This window comes from Phodopus roborovskii, unplaced genomic scaffold (assembly GCF_943737965.1).
Source record: "Phodopus roborovskii unplaced genomic scaffold, PHOROB, whole genome shotgun sequence".
In the NCBI taxonomy this organism is placed as follows: Eukaryota; Metazoa; Chordata; class Mammalia; order Rodentia; family Cricetidae; genus Phodopus; species Phodopus roborovskii.
Window position 1 is genome coordinate 55,276,402 of NW_026126418.1, and position 23,536 is coordinate 55,299,937.

Below are 23,536 nucleotides of genomic sequence, written 5' to 3' on the forward strand. Positions count from 1 at the left end.
GCCATTGTGAATGAGTGCAATGATATGTATATTCTAAGAGAGATTTGCTACCTTCCTCTTTGCCTAACCATTCTAGAAAACCAAGGCAATGGAACTGAACTTGATATTAATTATTATCATTTCTCAATAGCTTTGTGGTTAAGTGTTATAAGTTTTAATGTCATAAAAATAGGTTGTTTTGAATCCAAGCTTTAATACTTATTAGATGTGGGGTCTTGGTTGAGATAGTTCCTGAAGAGCCTGCATAAAAGGGATGGAAAATCTCTATTCCATATTTCTGAGGAAATTCAGTGAACTAAATAAGGCACCGAAGGCAGAAATCATTATGTAGAGTGACCAATAAGTAGGAGCTTGTGATATAATTCCACTTGAGCATATTGATTTACTTGGCAGTTGATTGCCTTTTTTCTTAGTATTAAGGTTTTATAGAACCTTTGCTTCAGGGGAACCATCAGATAAACACTAAACCAGGACTTGTTCCCTAGCTCATACTAGACACCAACACTGGCAAGTGACCCAGGGAGCTAGGAAGACTTGTTGGAGTATTGAGATTGAATCCATTTTGCCTAGTGTCAGTGCCTCATTGTAAAATCGGGATTTACCCACTCTCCTTGCCTCAGATTTGTTAGACTGTTTTAACAGCTACACCTACAGATGCCTGTCATGCTTGGAACTGCATGTAGCCACATGCCCTGTGTGCCACATAACTTTCCCTACATTTGAATTTGGCTCAAGTTGTTTTCAGTATTTTTTTTTTTTACTTTGATGTCTTGACTTACTATCTCTATGAAGTTCTGGTTACTGTATCTTTGTGTCTAAACTGTGAAATGTGATCAACCATTTTTAAGCATCAATTATAGCCATTTTCCAATTCTGAACTAAGCAAATGACCTCCACTGTATATTTTTAAATATTCAACATTAAAGTTTGTGATATGTTTTACTAACATCTTTCCCAATATGTATGGTACAGTACAGTGTTCAGAGCACAAATATTGTAACTGTCTGCTCAGATTCTAACCCCAGATCATTATTTATTCTGGATTTGGCATAAAGCAAATTAGTTAATGTAATGTCCTTTTCTTCATAGTGTGCCTATATGGAGTAAAGATGCTTACATAGAACTTGAGAGAACTCTCAGTATGAAAAGACACTTGCTGTATATTTCCCTCAACCTGTGTTTGATCCTTAGAACTAATGCAAAGGTAGAAGCAGAGAACTGACTCTAAAGTTTTCCTCTAACCTCCACAAGTGACCTATGGCATGCACATCCCTGTCATCCCTCATCAGCTTAACACACATACACAGACACAAACATACACACACACACAAGAACTTACTGAAACTTCAGAAACGCTAAAGAGTTATTCACTGTTAAGCTTTTTATGCACATTATATGGTCTGTTCACTCTTATTGTGAAAGCACACTAATCCAACTGTAGTAACTGTCTTTGTAGTATTACTTAGAAGCTGAGCAGACTGATGCCCCATTCTATTCCCAAGCAGGACAGAAAAATTTACTGTCTTCTGCAGAGCTGAGAATAGGGGAGGGCTTACTCTTATCTAAGGCTGTGGGTTTGTTGACTATAAGGTAGCACAGTTCATGGACTAAAAGTCATAGAAAATCAGGTTGAGATATGTCACAAAAGCAAATGGAGCATGATACAAAAGACTGGTGTGAGGAAAGTCATTAAGGAAGCATAATGGACATAGTGGTGGGGCACGTGACACTAAGTATGGAAGGCAGATATAGTAGTGTGGCCTGAGTGGCTTCTGAGTAGCATTAAGTTAAGTTGAATATTTTTTCCACCTGGTGGAACACTAAGGTGTATTCCATGTATTCCTGAGATTGAAAGCCATTTTCTTTTTTGATAGCCATATTGATCTATGATTTCTTCAACTGGCAGCTTAGAGAAATTTGAATACCATTATCTATGTTAGTCCATGTGGCATGGTTCAACAAAATACTACCAACTGAGTATCCCATAAACAACAGACACTTATTTCTGACAGTTTTAGAAGCCATGGAGTACAAATTAAGGTAGCTGAAGAGTAATAAGAAAAGACTTTCTGGTTCATAATAATCATGTTCCTTGATTGTTCAATAGTTGAAGATGAAGCAATGACTTCGTTAGGTTCTCAGTTAAGAGGATATTCATGTGTGAAATAATCAACTCCTACAGTATCACTGAGATAATAGAATTTCAACGTTAGAATTTTAGATGACAAAAAAAATCTAAAACATAGATTTTGGGAATGATTTAAGAGAAAATATTTGTAAATACAAGAGATTTCAGAACTGGCACATAGTCTTTCTTGATGCTACAGTAGTTAACTACATATTATATGTTCTTTGCTTTCTATCATTTGTTACTTGGTTCAAGTGAATTTTAGACATTACTAAATTAATCAATTACAATCTGTTCAGAGACATTATATTATTTGCTCAAGGCACCACAAACTGACTTAATTTTAAAAAGATCACACTAGAGGAAGAAGGGAACTAAGAATTAAACCAACAAGATTGGCTAGAAGGCTGAATCAGCTGTCTAGATACAAGATGGTGTAGTTTTAAATAAAGAGGGAGACACTGGAAATGCTGAGATATTGTTAGATCATGGATACATTTTGAAGATAGCATTAACCATAATTCTTGGCATAATGGAAGTAATACAAGACAATGAGAGATCAAGAGTGAATCTAAGTTCCCAGGCCAGAGTAAATAAGAGTCATTTACCACAACTATGATTAGAAAACCCATAGAACAGATTTTATGAAAAACAGCTTGTTTGGTATTGAAGTAGGAGATGCACATTAAGCATTCAAGTATGTTGATTTAAGTAGTCCAAAAATGCAGGACAGTTATTTGGGGTGAGTGTTTAAAAAGGTAGAACCTTGAACATTAGAGAGAAAAAAAAAGGAATATTAACAAAACACGGAAGTAGAATCTTGAGCCAGAGGCTTAGAAATTAGAGACAGAAAGGAAAGCTGGCAAGGAATGAAGTAGCATGGAACTGAAAAGGGGAGACTGTAGGGCTGTGGAAGCTAGTGGAAATGGGTATATTTAGTAAGGAGAAAGGAAGAAAAGATGATGCTACTATGAGTAAGTGTGAAGGTTGAAAGCTGCTCATGTGGCTGGACCACAGTGGTGGTGTGTTGATGATTTGGGAAGGAAACATTTAATAAATTGTGTGTGTGTGTGTGTGTGTGTGTGTGTGTGTGTGTGTGTGTGTGTAAATTTTAAGAGAGTGATGAACTGATTAGAATAAGGAGAGAGTAATAGGGGAAATATGATGGCATGCTTATATGACAAAGGCACATTTAATGGAATGGGTATGTGGTATGTACCCATAGGAACTAAGGAAGGTTACCACAAGAGCAGGATTCTGATAATGATTTCATTGCTAATTCAATTATGGCATATGTCTTGATGATTTCATAGATTAGACCTGTTGATTGCGTCCCTTCTAAATGTCCACAAAGAAGTGTTAATTGTGCACTATGTCACTTTTTCATCCTAACTGAAGACATCGTAAATAGGCCACATTTAAGTGATGGAGTTTGTGTGTGATTGTTCTCTCAATTTTCTTATAGAATCAAAAATTACTTTTGAGGAGACCAATGTCATCATTGGTCATTGAAAGAAGTGGGATTTGTTCAGTGGCTTGTGAGATTACTACCATTAGTAACACTTTTTAATCAGCAGGATCTTAAACACTAAGAGAATAAGACCTTGCCATAGCCTTAGGTTCATTAGTGGAAAGGGAATCTGAGAATAAAAATAGGCATCTACAGTTACTACTTTTGACTATATTCCCAAAGATTTGTGCATGAAACTATCTATACATGCTAGAAGGAGTAGATGGTGCTTGAGGAAGGAGTTGCTTCTGCAACTGAGATTTAAATTGTTTCTTTTCCCTTTGTTAACACTCCGTAGCCATTGATGGGCCAGTGTACTAATTTCAGGATTAAATCTACTCATTACTTGTTAGGCTAGCTTAAGTTTAAAAGCATTGGTCTATATAATAAGAGGGCCTTTTCTGAATTACAAATCATCAGGGACAAAGACCAAGATTATACTTTCTTTTTCCCTTCATTAGTTCCTAGTTCACTTACTCAGGTGTTCTCAATTTACTGTACTTTTCCTCATTTCTGATCAGTCTCTTGATATGTGAAGAAAAGGGGGTGTGGAAGTTGCATACAAACCTATGGCAACAGGCCTGGTAATCTGATAATTAGGAGTGGTGGGGCAGGAATCCTCAGTTGGCTTTTGTCTTAATAGCTATCAGGGAGTGCCGCAGGTGATGCTTAAGATTTTATTATATTTCTTAAAATTTTCCCTTAGAGATTAATCATTGCCTGTCAAGCCTCTACCTGAAAAAAAAAAGAGAGAACAAAACAAAAACTTGTTACTGAGACTGAAAAATTTTTGGGTTCCATGAACCTCACTTTATTGTGAAGGTTATAGTCTTAGGACCCTCGATGATTACTTATCATAGCAAATTTGTATTTACAAGACAACCCAAGTTCATAATAGTGATTTTGAAGGTGTACATAATTTTTAACTAATGAAATTGTGATTTTGTTTAAAGGCTATATTAAGCCACTTCTTCTTGGGTTTTGCTGATTTAGTTAATAGATATTGAAATATTTAAAGAAACTCCCATCTCTTTAATAGCTGTTTACATTTTGTGTTATTCCTTTTTTTCTGTTTTAATAATGCATTTTCTGTTGACAATTACTTAGATTACTTCTTGGTTTTCTATCATAAACCATGAAGTAAATGTGCCTTCTTATACATAGGTATTCTTTGTGTTTTATAGTTATTAATCCTTTGCTATGTGTCTTACTAAATGTTCCTTTTTGCCTTTTCTCTCTCTTGCCTTAGCTTGCCCTTAGCTCTTGGTAGCCAAGACTAATCCCTTGTATAAACAATATCACAACTATTCAAACAGGGACTACCACTTAGTTTTGCAGAACAGCTATGTAAATGGAAAATCAGAGCAAACTCTTTCTCTTAATGCTCTTTGTCTCATCTAATTTTTATTGTGTTAGTGTCCTAATTGGGAGAATTCTCTGATTGATCTTAACAATTCAAGGAAGTTCAAAACCATTGATCCTGAGTAATCATGTGAAAAATCATTTATAACATATTAAGAGTTCTAAGATCTAAGGGGTGGTATTTGACTTAAATATTTATGCAATTAATTTAGTTTGTTGGTATTTTCATGATCATTTCTTTCTCAAGCCAATATCCTAGTTTATACTCAGTCCTCCCATTTATGTCTAACATATCAGATGTAAACAGCTGACTGGAAAGCCAACAGCATGGCCATCACTCTTATACTGGTCATTACAGTGCTTTTTATTACTCAATGAGGAAAAATATACATAAATCAAATCTTCATCAAACCGTGGGAAGCTGATACAACTGTCATTAATTTTATCTGTATTGCTCATGCAGAGACTAGTCCAGAATTCTGAGAAGGTGACACCAAATGTCTACTCTTATATTTGTATTAGCCCAAAAACAATGAAAAGCTTCATAAGAAACAAGTTTTGGTTGTTGTTTGTTTTCAGAATGAAAGTTTAAGTTAACAGTTAAAAAAGGGACAAGAAACAACTGGATAAAACCCTTTTCTCCCCTAAATTAAGTCTGGGACCTAACAAAACCCTTGTCTATGTAGCTTCTCTTAAGTGCAAGTAACAAGGCACAATAATGTAAGTTTGTCCTCAACAGTATATGCCAAAGAAAGGACAAAGGACAAAATGAACCTTACAATGTCTTAAACATTCAGTTCTACTAGTACTCTTTTCTGGTATGACTGTGTGATTCCCCAAAGAAACTATATTGTTGTAGCATATTCATTCTTATTGCCTTGGATTTATGGGGGTGGTGGGAGTGGTTGGTGGTATTGTTCTAGGTTTCTACATATATGCTAAATAAATTAGGTGTTCATCTTACAGATAGTGAATTACTTTCTGAAGCTAAAACTCTTCCAATGTTTGAGGAAAAACTGATGTTTGAGAGAAAATTTCTTGCTCCATTTAGGATTAATTTTAATCTGATTCTATTAATTGTATGGGTCAGTATTTTCATCTTTAATAAGGAAACACAATTGGTTGCCAATTCACCTCATCAGAAATGTAGTTACGTCTGCATAAGACTGATCATTGTGATGGAAGAGAAAATGACCCACTGAAGCTTCCTGTAAGTGTATTAAGAGGGGAAGGGTGAACAAGTCTTCATACTCATTGGGTCTGCATCTCAGTGCTGTGGACTGGCATGACAGGTATCATAGACTGTCACAGGGAGTGCCACATGAGGGCAGGTGGATAGAATGGCAGAGAGGCCTGTTCTCTCCGCATGACTAAATTATCAATCAGCCTTAGGCTGTGTAGTTCTAGACTTTTTTTTGTGTGTGTGTACATGTGTGTGAAGAAGAAATCTGTTAATATACTGTAATGTTATATTTTAGATTTTCTGCTAGATAAAACCTCTTTCGCTTTCTCTTTTCTTAAAGATTATTTTTGGGGCACTTGGGGGTTGAACTGTTGCTAAAATGTCACGTAGTGCTCTGTCACTGAGCTAGAAGCTGAGGCTGTTTGTTTTTAAGATTGATCTCCCTTTGTAGCTGACATTGTCCTTGAGCTTTCTGCCTTCCAACTTCAAACTTCCAACTATGCTGATGTAGAGAACATCAGGTTTCTGTTAATCAATCAAACAGATTACAAAAACTAGGGAATGGTGGAATGACTCAGTGATTAAAAGTACCTGTTGCTCTTGTAGAGGGCCCAGGTTCAGTTCTAGCATCCACAGGGGGCTCACAGCCATGCATACCTCTAGCTCTAGGAGAACCAACATTCTTTTCTAACCTCTGTACACAGACATGAAACACATAAAAACATGCAGGTAAAACCCCCATACACATAAAATAAATAAATAAATACATACATAAATTTTTAAAAATTAGATTGTAAAATGAAATTACAAGAGCCAAAAGATAGAAGATAGAAATATTCTATTTTCCCTTTAACTACCTTTAACTAACAGTCTCTGCTGAATACACTTATTATTGCTTTTCCACTATACATGAAAGAAAAGGAGCTTTCTTTTAAAGTTTTAAATTATGTATCATTTTTGAAAGCTTAGGTAAGCATGGAAGTTTTGTTTTATTTGCCTTTGGATTATTTAGAACATTTCTATCTTAATTGTGTCCCATTTTCCTTATGTAATTCTTATGTGTAATGCTGTCCAAGTAGCAGATAGTAACTTATTTGTTATTCACTTTTGACAGTTGATGTGTCACCAACCATTAATGAACTGAATATTCTTCTACTTCCTGGGAATTATAAAGCCACATAGAAACAACAGGGATGTACAGTTTGTATTCACAGGAGGCAGTGGTACAAACTTCCCCAGCCATTAGAGGCACAGCATCCTCTGCATTCTTTAGCTTTAATGCAGATGGAAGGGTACCAGACCCTGAGGGACCTGCCTATCACAGTGGATAGCACATGAGGGACGATATGGATCACTGCAGGATGCACAATGAACATCTGGAAGTACCACAGGGCAATTGCCTCAGCAATTCCTTACTTCTGCTAGTGTGTTATTTTCACTAATTTTAACAAACTCTGCTCCTTTTGCGTTTTCTTTCAGTTTGCGAACTTGATGTAAAAAATAATGTTTCAGGGGCTTGCTATGAAGAATCAAAGGAAAATTAAATCTACTACTGCACTTTTTAGAGCCCCTGAATTGAGTGAGAAATGAAAGTACTTTCTTGTCTTGGAGGTTACAATTTCATCTACTTGGATGACATCTCCACACATTCGTGTGTGTGTGTGTGTGTGTGTGTGTGTGTGTGTGTGTGTGTGTGTGTGAACATTTATCTTGTACTTATTTGTATCTGAAGGTGACATTTAATTGTTTGTGTAAGCATTGCCTTTATTCTAGTTTTTTTCTTCAAACTCTCTGTCTGTGGATTTCAGAGCATGTTTACATGCATTCATTATTATTTCTGTCTTAATTGTATTTGTGTTAGTTAACAAAATTGCTCTAATTTTATATCTCTTTCATCTATCTTCTCATATCATCTCTGTTCTCTCTTCTGACCCTGAGGTATAATATATTATTTTGTGTTTCTATAAAAAATACTAAAGTGCATTTATCATTTTAAGCATCTTTGTCCTTCTTTTAATCAAATAAAATGTAAAAATTTTAAAAATCATTTTTTATAGACTATTACCACACTAGATGGGGTGTTAGTTTTAGATCAGTGCAATGGGATAATTTCTGAGATATAAGTAAGTGGAATCAACTCCTGAATGTATGATTTCTTTTTAAACCTCCAAAGGCATAGAAAAAGAAGTTGCTGGAGATCTGTTTGCCAAGACCTCCCTCTTAGATTCACTGAGCCCATTATTTGTTGGGTGTAAACTGTTCTGTTTACAGTGCCAAATGCATTTGTGAGATCTGACATAATATATTCCTAGAATGGAAACTAGCTATCCAACCAAGACAGTTTTCCTATTCACTTACAGTTGTAGGAGGAAAAAGAAACTGATCTTGAGATGACAAATTGCCAACAGTTGTTAGTTAAAACCTCTGAATTTATGTCTTCCTTTTACCTTCCCATACAAAATTAGATTCTTCATTCAAAGCTACTGTAATAAATATTTTACTTGTACTTAGGAGATACTTGCATGAAATTTTTAAGATTAATCAAGGATTTCATAATGGCCTTACTATGGATCAGTGTAGGGCCACATTTGTTAGAGTAAAAATACTGAAAGAGAAGAGAGAATAAAAAAAGTTCTCTACAGGCAATAGATAAATAAATAAATAATGCCATTTTGGTAACATTTTGGTAATTAAATTAGTATTGGCACTGTAAATCTTGGAGCTATGACAAAATGTATCAAGTTTGCTTAAAACATACACAAAACAAACAAGTTGTTCTATAACAAAGCTGAAACAATTTTTAAAACACTGCCATTCAAGAAAGATTTGTAGCCATACCATGAGTCTGTGAGATGAAAAGAGAGGAATGGAATTCTTCCAGAATATAAGCCAAAGATGAATGAGATAGACACAAAAGAAAGCTGGGAGACATGGAGAACAGTACAGTAAGTTCAACAGCCTAATAGTTTCAGAGGAGAAGGAGGTGGTGGTGATGTGGATAACATTGAAGACAGCTGCTAATTGTTAAGATGGAAAGCTAATTCATTGCCATGTCTCGCTGATGAAATTTCAGGTGTAACTGACAAACAGATACAGGGGAAAGGGAAATACACTTAAATCATTGGCTGATACATTAATATGAAGTTGGATTTTTAGATATCTATATGTGGAAGGGAAAGTACTAAGATTAAGATTTTCCTTAGTGAATTTTCAGTTGTAAGTAACAGAATGTCCCAAATTTTCTGAGCAAAAATATTTAGTTCAATAAAAAGGAAAATTCTGAGGTGGAATCAGACATTTTATATGTTGAAAGGGTTTTAAGTAAAGAGTTCCTTCAAAACACTGGGTGAAGGGAATATAATTTACAAGGTTGATTTCCTTTTGTTAAAGTTAAAAGGAGAGATTCAGGTATAAAGGCATTCAGAGAATTCATGACTACCAAAATAATTTTTTCTGAGTTGCTGGAGAGTCCAAAAAATTTTTCATGAAAAAATAATGATGGGATTGATAAAAATTAAAGCTTATTGAAAACTTATCAAGTTTTGTTGTTAAAACTAAATATGGTGTTATTTTCACAATAATGGGAAATATATAAAATATTTTCAACTATGAAATGCTATTAATAGTACCCAAAGGAAGAAATGAGTTCTTCAAATTTTCCATATGAAAAACAAAACCATGAAAACATTCAATTATATAAATACTCTATATTAAAATCAGGATAATAGTTATCACTGTTATTATTGTGCAGAACTTGGCTAAATAAATTTAATGACTATAAATACAAAAAACAATAATAACTGTAAATTTATAGCTAGCTTTAGAAAATTCTGATGGGATATTTGAAAAACATTAAGACTATGATACTTTATTAAATTTCCTGAATGATTGTTGCATTGATTTGTAAAAGCAAAAAGTAATCACTAGTAAGTAACAAAGAAAATAGAACTCTAAAGTGTTTGAAACTACAAAATTCATAAAATGAAGGATTCGTTTCACACTGCATCGTCTTGGCCTCTGATCTCCTTTGTCTCTTTAGTTTGTGACTGAGAGTCATTTTCCATCATCACACTGACTCTGTCACTCTGGAGGGAGAACCTGGTCTGAGCGTATCTGTCACTGGTTTTGACCAACACTGCTTTGAAGGCTTATACAAAGAGAATGTACTGCCTCAAGACAGAGTCACCTGGGCACATTGGGCTGGTTTGTATTAATGGGGATATTAATTTCCATCCAGGAATATGTACTCTAAGATAAATATCTACCCATTTAAATTACAATGCTACTAAGTGAAAATAACATGGGTAGATTTTCTTAAGTTTCAAAGCTAGTAACCTTAAATTAGGAAATTACAGTTATGTGTTTCATTGGTATTTCCTTGAAAAATTTATTCTAGTTTCCTTTTACTCAACCTTCCTTGATGGTCACTGTGGTGTTCTGTTTTCTTCCTCTGTCCTAAGGCTGAGACTCTGAATAAGATGGTGTCATGAGCTGAATCCCTACCCCTATTCACATGTTCCAATCCTAACACCCAAGAGCTCAGAATAGAGTAATGATTTGCAGGTAAGTTTCAAAGAGTTAATTAAATCAAAGTGAAAATTTTAGGGTTCAGTATTCTTCTAATATGAGAGGTGCCTTTATTTAGACACCCATTAAGTAGAAAATCTAAGCACAGAACCTTATGTGTGGGGAATACAGTGTGAGGACACAAGAGAGTGGGACAAGGAGGAAGACCCGAAGAGGTCCTTCTACTGTGCTCCTTAGAGGAAACAAATACCACCAATACCCTCCAAAACTGTGAGAAGTTCTAATGTCATAGTTCTATTTCTTTAGTCTACAGTGCTTTACTATAGTGGCCTCAAGAAAACCATACAGGTGGCATCTGATATCTCCTATGGCTGTGCTGTCTCCATATATGCACAAGAAAGAACAAGTGTCTCTGATTTCTCCTCAAAAGTTCTGAGTTTCATTTCAACTATACTATGTTATTTTATTTTAATATATTTTTAATTGAAATAGAATTAAATCACTCCTTTCCTTTTCTTCTTCCAGTCCCTACCATCCACCCTCCTTCCACCCCTTACCATGCACCCCCACTTTCATGTTGACAGCTACTTTTTCATTTATGTTTTGTGTGTATATGCACAAATCAATATAAGTGCAACCTTCTGAATCCATTTTTGTCATTGGTGTATGTATGGTTTCAAAGTTGATCATTCTACATTGGACAATAAAGGGACTTATCCCTGGAAAAGGCTAATTCTCCTAGCAGTTATTGGTTGGCTGTATTCTAGGGGTTAAAAAAAAAACCTTCAAAAATGTTCCTCCTCACATTACCCGTTAGCATCTCTGCTGTCACCAGAGATGTTAAACTGGAATCTAAGTCACAAGGCTCCCTCCCCTATGACAGTCTGATCCCAGGCCATCAGAGATGGAGTAAAATATAAGATCCATCGTTGATGAGGAACAAGGAACAGTGATAGGTGACTGCTGTCCCTGTTCTTTGATCTGCAACTATTCATTGAACCAACTGAAGGAAGATGGATACATGTGCAAGGGCGTACCTGAGCTTTTTATAATGCCATTGTTATTTTAGTGAAAATTAGACCTAACTTGCTGATCTGTTATATGACAACAGGATAGCTATCGTTTGCCTCCTGTGCTCCCTCAGCCTAGACACGTGGGGGAGGATCGAGGCTCCACATGATATGACAGATTACCCATGAAACACCTTCCCTGGGAAGCAGAAAGGGGATGGTATGGGGCTTGGTTGGAACTGGGGAGGAGGGGAGGATGAGGGAACTGGGATTGACACATAAAACAAGTTTGTTTCAAATTTAAATAAAAAATATTATCTTACAGAAAGAAAGGCTGAAGAGTTTTGCAGGCTTGAAATCAAGAGACCTGGATGATTATCATGAAAAATGTGAGACTAAGGTAAACCAGAAAATTTGATATTTTATATGTTCTTAAAGGTAGTTCGAGGCTATGCTTAGAAGGGTATCTCTCTAAATGAGAGCAATAGTCATCTCAAAGAAGCAGTTAAAGATTGAGAAGACTAATTATGAGGTCTTTTATTTGTGTTCTTTCTCCTCTAATTACAAAAATACATTTAAATAATTATTACTTGTAAAAACTAAATTAATGGTAATATGTTTTCTGCCCTATCTAGAACATGGTAAATACTCAGTACATATTATCTATTAATTATTTTTTAGTAGTAGTAGTAATAATAGTAATTATTATCAATATTATTAAGGATTGTTGGAAGTCCTAACCTGATTCCTGGCCACAAATGTATCTTAGACTATGGAAAACACTGCTTGGCAAGATAGCCAAGCAACTGGATTTCATATGTGCATTATGTTTAAATATAGGCATGCAAACACACATAACAAATACAGAAAGTTCCTCCTAACACCCATAATTGTAAGTGACACTGAATGTTTATGTGGGAAGGTAGAATAGAAAGGAGGTTGAAGAGATGTATAGAGCAGGGATAAAGATGGAAGGTGGTCTCCTCTTTTATTGAACCACATTTCACTAAGAAGCATCCTTTTGTTACTATTTGAATAATCAAACTTATACTGATGTAACTCTCGGTTCCCTTCTGTAATCTACACCCTTATTTACTTGCACAGGGATCTTATTGAGAGAGGAGTAATATGCAGAGGCCTGTTTGTGTTTCTCTATTCCAGGCGATTGGAGAAGAGGGAGATTGTTTGTCAAAGCGGGACCAGCTGGGATTCTCTGGCTGACTCCCAGGCGCAACTGTGAAGCAGCGGATATTGGGTGCTCTCCCACCTCGTCAGGAGCAGCGTTCTCCTGTCTGTTCCTGGCATCTCACAGCATCCTGTGCCCTGCTAAGGTGTTAACTGACAACTGACAGATTTTACTAAGAGCCTATTCTCCTCAGCAGCATTTTTATTTTAAAAGTTGGTTTAAAAACTTTGAAAATCAAACCTCTTAAGAATCAAGACATAGCATCCCTTCAGTATAGACCATAAATAGATCTCACTGTCAATTTTTAGGGAAGGAAGCAAATGTTCTCTTGACACCTGACATTCAATTAACTACCACCCAGTGTTTACCAATTTCCAAGAATTTTTTTTCAGCAAAGGGGTTCATTGTCTCCTCTAATAATTTCTCAATTGTAACAAATATAATCTGGTTTTCATCTTCTCTCTTCAGCTGCTCTATTTAGAGACATCTTCATCAAAATCTAATTGCTCAGTCTAAGCACCTTGGTTCTGTTTAATGCAGTACTCCTGGGAGAGTTATGTTGTATCAATGGTTACAGACTGGATTTGCTTAGTTGTCTGTGTGTTCCGCTTGATAGTAAGTGCCTTTCTGTCAGAATAGATGCCTTATTCATATGCATGTGATCTTGAATGATGGTTAGCTCCTGATAGTACTATCTGATCTATTGAAAACTGGATGTTTTTGGAAGCCCACTGTTGTTTACATACTGGGAATACAGTGTTCCTGGAGTAAGGCAGAAGGTCCATCAACTCAGGAGCCCCTCGGTAATGCTACCAACTTGCTGTTAACATTGGCTGTGATTGTAAGAATTACAGACAAGAAGGAACAGGGGACTAGAAACAAGAAGCAAACCTCATGGAGGATTGGTTGGAAACATTCGGTCATGGGCTATTCTAGATTGGCAGTGAGAATATGACTCTAGCTTTAGTAAGAAATTGTATTATCTTCCTCTCCCTCCCAATGACACAGGTGGAACCCTATAGTAGTACTCATAAGCATCCATAGCAGTGGAAATGAAGGTGGCTTTAGTCATCTCAATGACATCTCTAAGCAAATGAGTTTCTGCTGAAGAGACTGGCATAGAATTTCTGCTTCAAAGAAGACTTTTCAAATGCTGTAGTGACAAAGACTACTGGGTTTCTTTCCCCACAATATCAGCAAGGGTGGTCCTATTTTTAGGGAATTCTAGGTATGGAAAGGAGAACTTGTGGGGAAAGACTCTGGAGGAGTTATAGACAGGTGATAAATATGCTAGGCTGTACTGAGGGTAAGTTTCCTTTAGCTGGGTATGTTTGAAATCAGACAGCATGATTTAAAGTGGAGCCTATTCTGACTATAACAGATACAAAAGCATTGTAATGGAAAAGTGTCACAATATAAATGCCTTCACTCCTAAACAAACATCTTGGTCATGCCTCTGTGTTTGTTAAAGCTTTAGAAGCCAAGTCTTTTATCAAACAATAATGAACTATTATCTGACCATAATGTATTTTGATTCTATTGTTATCTTAACACTGTATTCTTTGGGACCATTCTTCTGGTATGCTTGTTCAATGACATGTTAGAATATCTTCATAAGAAATACAGTAAAATGACAGACATCTCATGTTGCCAATATAAACCCCACTTTCCAGTGCTGATGATTAACTCCAGTCCCAGTCTAAACTACTGGATATTTTAGAGTCCTTTTCTCTTTTTCAAATGTTGGCACAGTTGTCAATCATTCTGTATCATACTTCTAGTTTGTGTGAGGAAGTCATTTGTTAAATTGCAGCATCCTAGACTCTAAGAACATTTACCAAATGCTTCCAGATAAAATGCTATCATCTTCTGTAAAATATTGAGCAGCTTGCAGAGGAGGAAACACCTGAGGACATGGCAGCAGACTGCAGCTTAGAGCGGAGGTGCACAGGTCCATTCTCCACAGCACTGTTTTGAGAATAGGGAGTAGCACTTGCTCCCCAGGCTCCTCTTTGTGCTCTCAAGGCTCACTAGGTTAGATGAAGGTCTCTGGAATCAGGGAACTGATACTACCCTGGTGGGAAGCCAGTTTATTAAGGAGGGTTGCTGTATGATGGTCAATCACTGTGGTAACCCCCTGAACTAAAAGAGTTTCTCTGAATTTTCTTCAGCTTCTCCCACCCTTCCCCTCCTTTCCACAGATCCCACTGTTCCATGACAAACAGCTTTCTGACTTAGAGGAAAATGAACAGTAGAGATGGTAGGAGGTCATGAAAGTTTTCTTTGTCCTGTCTAACACTTCCACCTGCTCCATGCTCCATGGCTGCTCTGTAACCATTTTCTCCACTTTTGTTTTAAATTATATTTGTTTGTTCACAGCTTTATAGGCAACTATGAATTTCAAACCTGAATAATTCATGTAATTTGATATATCTGTACAGAAAGGGTAATATTAGGAACATTTGATAAGAGTAAGAAGAGCTCCTTTGTAAACATTGGCATTTTCATTTGTGTGCTTTTTCAAAGGCTATACTGGACAGTTCTGCAGCAACCAAAAGGGTGAAGTCCTTATGCACTCAGAGTTCATAACCTTCCCACTATTCCTCTAACCCAACTCTCCACACTTCCACACTTCCACACTTCCAAGCTTGGATTTCCAGATGATGTACACATTTCATCCTGAAGTCTACCCATTTTCAATCATTTGAACAGTATGATCAGACTTAGCATAATGATATCTTCACAGAATCTGAAGAAGTACTCTGTCCAAGACTAATGTTGAGACTTTTAGGGCACCACCATGGAAAACCAGTTAAATACAGTACATGACTACATGACTATGCTTTAGTGGGATTTCCTGCAGGTTTGGGATAACCATACAAGAAAGTAGTTGCTAGTAGTTGCTATTACAAGGATGGCTTCAAGGCAAGGAAAAAAGCATTGGTTGGCAACCAATCTTACAACAAAAATAGGTTATGTTTGTTGACAGTATTATGTACAGGAGTTGCAAATCTTTTGAAAATATTATTTTCATACTTAATGAAAGAAGCTATTACAAGGTCTCCAAGAGCCTGTAGAACTATCTGTGTCAGCTGGTTATATCCCCGAAAAAAAATCCCTTCTTTGATACGAATTCTCCATCATAAATGTTTACATTCACCTATTAATTCAAATATACTCCCAAAGAAACCAAGTTGGATGTTTCTTATCCATACTGACTATTTTGTGTTTTCAAATTTTTTTCAAATAAACTCAAGTAAAACCACTTGAAAACCGTGCTGTGGGAACTAGCATGAGTTGTACAAACTATGAGCCAGTTGCAAGTTCCTTAGAATCCAACTCTTGAAAAGGCCAGGGGAAAAAAAACCCAAAACAAACAAACAAACAACCTTCTGCCATCAGAATTACTAGAAATAACCACTGGGACTCACCTGTTTAATTTTTTACCAAACATAGACACAGAAAATAATAATTCTGTTGTATTTTCAGTTGATTTGTAACCTGATAGATGGCTGCATCTAGATTTGACAATGCCACATAGGATAAATTATTCTAAAGAGTATATATTTCTGATGGAATAGCAAGCTTAAGTGTTTCCATGGATTTACTAAGAATTTCATCATGCAGTACTCAATTAGGTGTTCTCACACTATACTTACTGTCTTTGTGTGCTAAAATGATGTAGGCCATTATCTTTAAAAATTCAACCACAACCACTGCTATAGATGATAATGAGGACCCTCCTCTTTTAAAGTCCTAGAAAAACATTTCAGAATCAAACTGATAGCCTGAAATACCAAAATTCCTAAGGAAAGACATTTTAGGTTGGCAGACATTGTTTTTTCTTCATTTGTCAAAGCATCCTTTCCATCTCTTGAAATCCCTGCTATTTCTTGAAAACACAGTCCTCAAGATGCAACACTGTTCCTATCCCAGGATCACAGGCTTGGTAGTAGCTCCAGGGAAGGCTCAAAAGGATTGGCTGCCAGCCTGGCTCCCTAGACACTATCCCAATAATAATTTTATAAACTCTCTTTGCATTTGTTCCTCATGCACTACTCTTCTGGGCAAATATGCAGGATTCACAGGCTGAGGATTCTGTTGTCCTACCAACTAAAATGTTTACCATTGTCAACTGTCCTGTGGTCTACAGAATCCAAGATAGTATCTACCATGTGTGTTATACAGTAGGCACATACTATAGAAGTAATATTTATAGAAATATATAATACATGGACTTTTATGTACAATAAGGTAAAAGAATACACTTTTCAAATATATTTTTGCAGCTCATGAAAAGTACAATGCATGCTAGTTTTGTCTATCTGAAAAATGGGAATTACAAATGATCTTGGCATTTAGTTCCCTCATTACAAGAAAATTTAAGTGATTCTTCTTGGTTAATCAAGAATGTCCCATTGTTTTTGATAAATCTTGTAATTAAAACTTTCTGTTCCTTAGATTTTTAGAGTGTGTTCTTGGGAATAGCAACAACCAGAAGCCATAATATTGCCTAGGTGGTAAATGAGAAGTAACAGAAGCCTACTCAGGTAGATCAAATCCAAATGTAGTTGGTGGTAAAGGATGCCAAAGTTATAGAAAGGACATCACTATAAGAGAAACAGCTTCTAACAAGCTAGCTCATGTACCAGGATTGTGTCATGATCCTACTTCCAGGGGCCCCTTTGATAGTCAAATCTTCACAACTGTCTCCCACACATGGAGGGCCTAGTTCCCATGGTGGGATGCCATGCTCAGTCTTAGTGCATGACAGAGGGGCCTGGCCATAGCCCAACCCATTATGTCAGACTGTGTTGATTCCTCATGAGAGCCCTTACTTGTAAGGGGAGGAGTGGACTGGGGGGAGGTTGGGGGGGGGGCAGTTGCAGGAAGGTAAGGTGAGGGGCTGGAAGGAGATGAGGTGGGTGGAAGGAAGAACTGTGGTTGCAATAGAAAATGAAATAAAAAAGGATAAAAAGAGAGAGTAACAGCTTTTAATGTGGTTTTGTTATAAATCGAGGTGTGCCCAGGAGGGATTAGAGTTAACCTGCCCTGCATTTGAGACAGAATACACTTGTAGTTCCCACTACCCTTTTGTCAGAATGTCTGTATATATTCTCAGTCTTTAGTGAGGAACCATGGAAGTACTAATAGGAACCATGAAACCACTAGCTGGAAACAGACTTTCAAGTACCCCCTTGAATATTTTATAATGATTTTGTGCCACACAGCATCCTTGTTCTGTAATAACTGTTCAATAACAGTGTGGCAGTCATCATAAGATGAAAGGATTTTCTGATCTTTCCACTAGATTTTCTCCATGTGACTTACAACATTATTTAACATGGCTGGAGAGAATTTTCTAATAATGTAGCCCTTCCATGATGTCCTGAAGCAACCTTTATAAAGTTTCATTTATAAGTATATCAAAGAGATTAAAATTACCTAATTAAATAGATTTAATCACAATAGATTGAATCGCAATATGCCTTACTAAATATACTTTAGTAAAATCACTTAATATAATTTAGTGTACATGTATCTGTCATATAACTTATTATATTCACAATATACTTGACAAAAGTTATCTTAAGGTTATTTTATATTTCCAAAAAAATTTCATTTAATATTTTTAGCTAAGGTTTATTGTGGGTAACTGAAACTGTAGAAAGTAAAACTGTGGACATTTTGAGACTAATAGAGAGGACTGTAGAAATTTGATGACCGGATGAGAAAACACAAGAAACAAAATTTAAAACATGAAAGGTTAATACTCCATTTGAATCTCAAGCCAATAAATTATGTTAAACACATTTAATGTATATTATTGGCATAGCTGTCAATACACACCAATATATAAACAGTCATTATATACACATAGTATTTTGCTTTTCTTTAAAAAATTTAGTAAGCAATCTTTTGACATTTTGTGTCAAATATGTGGAGAATTTGGAAAGATTCTCAGTATCAAAATGTAATTCCCACATTCACTTGTCTTGGTTAGGTTTTTGTCAACTTGAAATAAGCTCCAGTTATCTGGGAAGAGGAGCTTCAAGTGAGACAATGTCCCTTCCAGATTGGCTTGTGGGCAAGCCTATCTGACATTTTCTTGATTAATGATTCGTGTAAGAAAACCCAGACACTTTGTGGGCTGTCAAGACCCCAGGCAGGTGGTCCTGGAATATCGAAGAAAGCAGGCTGAGTAAACTATAAAGAGCTAGTCAGTAAAAAGGACTTGTCTGTGACATTTGCTTGTCTAAAGTTTCCTTGTTTGAGTTCCTTCCTTGACTACCACAATGTTAGAGAGGGACCTGCAATTGTAAGATGAAATAAATCCTTTCCATGCAAGTTGTTTTGGTCATTTAGTAGTAGCACAACAATAGAAAACCTAAGACATACTAAGTTAATAAAAATAAAAAATCTTAATCATAAGAATATTCTTTACGACTTCTATTGACCAAAACTTCTAAACAGAAAAGCCTTCCCTTGATCAGAAACAGTCATTTAAAAAAAGAGAATAAAAACACCAGGTATATTATGTATTCATTTTGATGATATGGAACACTGAGAGCCACAGATGAGAGGAAATATAGGATATTTGTCTTTCTAGGTTTGGGTTATCTCATTAAATGTGCTTTTTGCTTCATCTAGTTACTATAATTTTTATAATTCCACTTTTCTTAACAACAGAATAGTATTTTATAGTATCCCACTTCATTATCCATTCACCAGTTGAAGGACATTTAAGTTGTTTCTAATTCCTAGTGACTACAGCAGCAATGAACACACATACTTTGGCTGTAACCAACAGCTCTCTCATTGTATCTAAGACCCACTCAACTAGAAAGAAATTATGGCTGGTATTGTAACCCTACACAAATATTCAGGGATAATGAAGCCCTAGATGTTGAAGGAAAACCTACCACTGATACTTTCATTAATCAGAACAATCTCTAAATATTAGAAATAATTATCCTTATTTCCACAAATGGTTTTAGTCCTTAACCTGCCCCCAATCAGTGAAAGTTCTCATTATAAGAGACATAACCATTACAGAAAACTACCACCAATCACATTACAGAATTGTGGAGCCCATTACTGACTGATATATCTACAAAACAACTCCTGTACCTTAGGCAGAAAAAAGGGTGGAAAAATATTAAGAGCTGAGAGAACTTGCTGTGAGATTCTGTCTTTTAGAAATGTCAGCAAGGATACTCATGAAGTCTCATCAACATGGCTGCCTAACTATGACCTGAACAAAGATGACACAAATAGACTTGCAATGTATGCATGCTCACAAGGTTTTAATCCTAGGTGAACTACAAACAGCTAAGGACTACTGAGATTGAGTGAAAGTAGTCTTTTTCATGAATAGCACACCAGTTGGTTTTCTAGTACCCTGAAAATATGTAAGTAACATTATACAGAATGAGCTGGTTGCATCTGTGTATTTAGGAACACACACACACACACACACACACACACACACACACACACACACAGTCAGAGAGAGAGGGGGATGCAGAGACAGAGACAGAGAGAGACAGAGGTTACAACAATTAAAGAAAAAGGCAGTAGATTTGAAATAGAGCAAGAGAGTGAGTGGTACAAGGAATTGGAGGGGAAAAGAAAGGGAGATAACATAATTGTAAGTTCAATTAAAAAAAAAAGAGTTTAAATCTAAACAGCTAGACTGAGAAGTGTCTCCAGAGAATTACTGAAGAAAGATCTTTGGATCCTCACTTCCTTTCTTTCTTCACTTAGTCAATATTATATATACCTAGGATCCATTAGAGCCATTGGAATTATTCTTCTGCTGGGTGTTCCAATCCTGATAGTATTTGGGAGAAGGAAGTAACTAAAGATAGAAGAGCTCAACTGGCTCATGCATTCTAGAAACCAACCTTTACCTAGAACCACTTTCTATGTCATTTTTAATTTCCTTTAGATTGTGATTTAGATTGCTATTTGAGATACATTACTGGTAAAAATGGATCAGCATATTGGCATACTAGCTATGTGCTATAATAGTATTGCATACTTGCTTGCTTTTCAAAATAAAACTCATATACCGATTAGTGATAATGTAGATACATAGGTGTTTGCCTTCCCAATCTTTTTCCACCAATGGTGCTCTCACATAAAAAAAATATTTTAGATCAAAGAAATTTTATAAAATAACTTTCAAATTCTTCAGGATGCATCTAAAAATTTAAAAGTAAGATCTGAAAGTCGTGTTAAATAGATTGAGAAAAATCATAATGGACCTACCAGATTCATGAATCCATGTAAAAACCATTTAGAGAAAATGATTACACTTTCTCCCTTAACAGAAACACCTGGTGTCAGTGATGCAGAAGGCTGATGTTTTATTGGGATCACACAGGTTGGTATAAAAACTCTTGCTGCTCACATTTAAAGTACCCCAGACAGAGAAACACATGCTGCTGAGAGAGAGAGAGGGTGGCCAGATTGGTGTCTCCAGTTATAGGTTAGATTCCACATCAGGCAAAAACAATGTGATGTGAAAAACACTTTCCTTGGGTGGAAAAGAGAAAGTGTGATACATTTATTATTTCAATTCTTTCCCCCCAGTTTGTCAGTTGAATCTTCCCATGAGGTCTTCATTTCTAAGTGAACATTGGAAGAACTTAAAGAGGAAGATCAATTTTTCAGGACTCATTTGTTATTGTTGTTAATTTAAGTTTATACTTAGCTTTCATTTAATTTTCTTTATTTCCAAATTTCATTAGTTATTTGAGAATTTCATAGAGTGAATTTTGATCATTTTTATCTCCTTCCCCAACTCCTTTCAGGATAATCTCCTATTCCCAATCCACCCAAGTTTGGGAGTACTTTTTTCCCCACCCATCAAGGCCAGTATGTGCTGCCAAAATATTCTTGGATATATGGTCTTTCATTGAAGAATGGTTGATTTACTAGGGATTACAGTCTTAGAAAAAATATTGTCTTTCCCTCCCCCAGCAGCTAACAAATGCCAATAGCTCTATGGTTCAGAGTGAGATTTTGTGCCCTCTCCATCAGTGGATTTGGCCGGGCTTGAGTTTGTACAGTTATTGTCTGTGCTACAGCAACTGCTATGAGCTCATGTGTACATTTGCCCTGCTGTGTCCAGCAGACACTGTTCCCTTTTAGACATTCACCACCTCAGGCTCTCACATTCTTTCCACCATTTTCTGCAATGCACCTTGGACCTTGGGAAGAAGGAATGAAGTATAGATGTCCTCTTCATGGATCAGCATTCTGTTGTCTCTTACATTGTGCCTTGGCCAGCTGTGAGTCTTTGTGTTAATCACCATTTACTTCTCTGATGAGGGTGGAGAGATTTTTTTCATTTATGGAAAGTCATTAGGAGTCAGTTTAATACTATGTTCATTTAGCAAAATGGTAGTAGAAATTTCTCTCCAAGGGCCTATGGCCTTTCTGGCCACCCAGTCTTTACCTGACAAATGGTGCAAATATGGCTTTAGCCCATTTGAGTAGAACTTAAGTCCATTCACAAAGTGGTTGTTTACTCCCATGATGTTCTCAATACTTTTGTATCAGTGGACATGACTTTCCAGGACAATTATCACTGAAGTTAACAGACTTCACAAGTGGGTAGGATTTTTCTTTCAGTTTTACTGAAGGGGAAATGAATGTGGGAAAAATGAAGGTTCATATTAGTGAGTGGTATTTTAATATAGTAGAATGATTATGCTCCAGTTGGAGCCAAAAAAGTTGTCTTCTTATTTAACTTTCCTGGAAAATTTTCTTTTAGGAGGAATTAAATAATTCTCTGTTTGGAATGAGGATTTAAGACATTCAAACAATAAAGAACATTGTTTTCTGGGATTATTATAGCATTATTAAAGCAGGAGAAAAAATGTGATATAATTATTGGCTACCTGTAAAATTCTAGATATGTGGCATCCATTATTTAAATTAATTCCTCCTACAGTGTTTTGTTCCCATCTCCATATGAAGAATGGAATTGCTAGTAAGACTATGTCATGACTACAGTTTTGTTTACTGTCCCCAGAAACAGTGCTATCTGACAATATACTATGTGCGATCTTAAATTTCCATATTCGATGGTTTCTCATCCTTTTTGCAGTTGATACTTTATTATTTATTTAGTTTTGATAAACCAGTTATTCAAGATGTTGTCATATTTCTAAATACAGGGATGTATTTATTCTGTTTTTAGCTGACTCTGCCTATTTTTGCACTAAATTATTTGCCAGAATTAGTATTCAGAAGTTAATTGACTATCACTCCTCCCCACTTTCTGCCTCTGATTTATGACAATACTTATCATATAGTGTTACCAAGAAAGCTGATTTATAATATGCAATGGGAAGCACACAATGTAGTGCCTAGCACCTTTCACACACTTAGTAATATTTGTGTCTTTAATATAAACACCTTCTGTGAAGAACTCTATCATTTTTTTGTATATTTTTGTTGGTTTTGAAACCACAGCATACTCGATTTTCTGGACCATTTCATCCCAATTTCAATTTCAACCGATTGTTCCTATTTTCAAATACTCATTCCCATTTTTCCCTAAGCCAAGAAAAGAAACTATCCATTTTTTCAACATCTAAATTATATTTCCCAGATA

At 36.0% G+C, this 23,536-nt stretch overlaps 1 pseudogene; it reads right to left on the reverse strand.

The window, feature by feature from the left end:
* Positions 1 to 15,743: 15,743 nt before the first annotated feature.
* On the reverse strand, positions 15,744 to 16,757 carry LOC127222116 (UDP-N-acetylglucosamine transporter-like; annotated as a pseudogene).
* Positions 16,758 to 23,536: the final 6,779 nt, after the last annotated feature.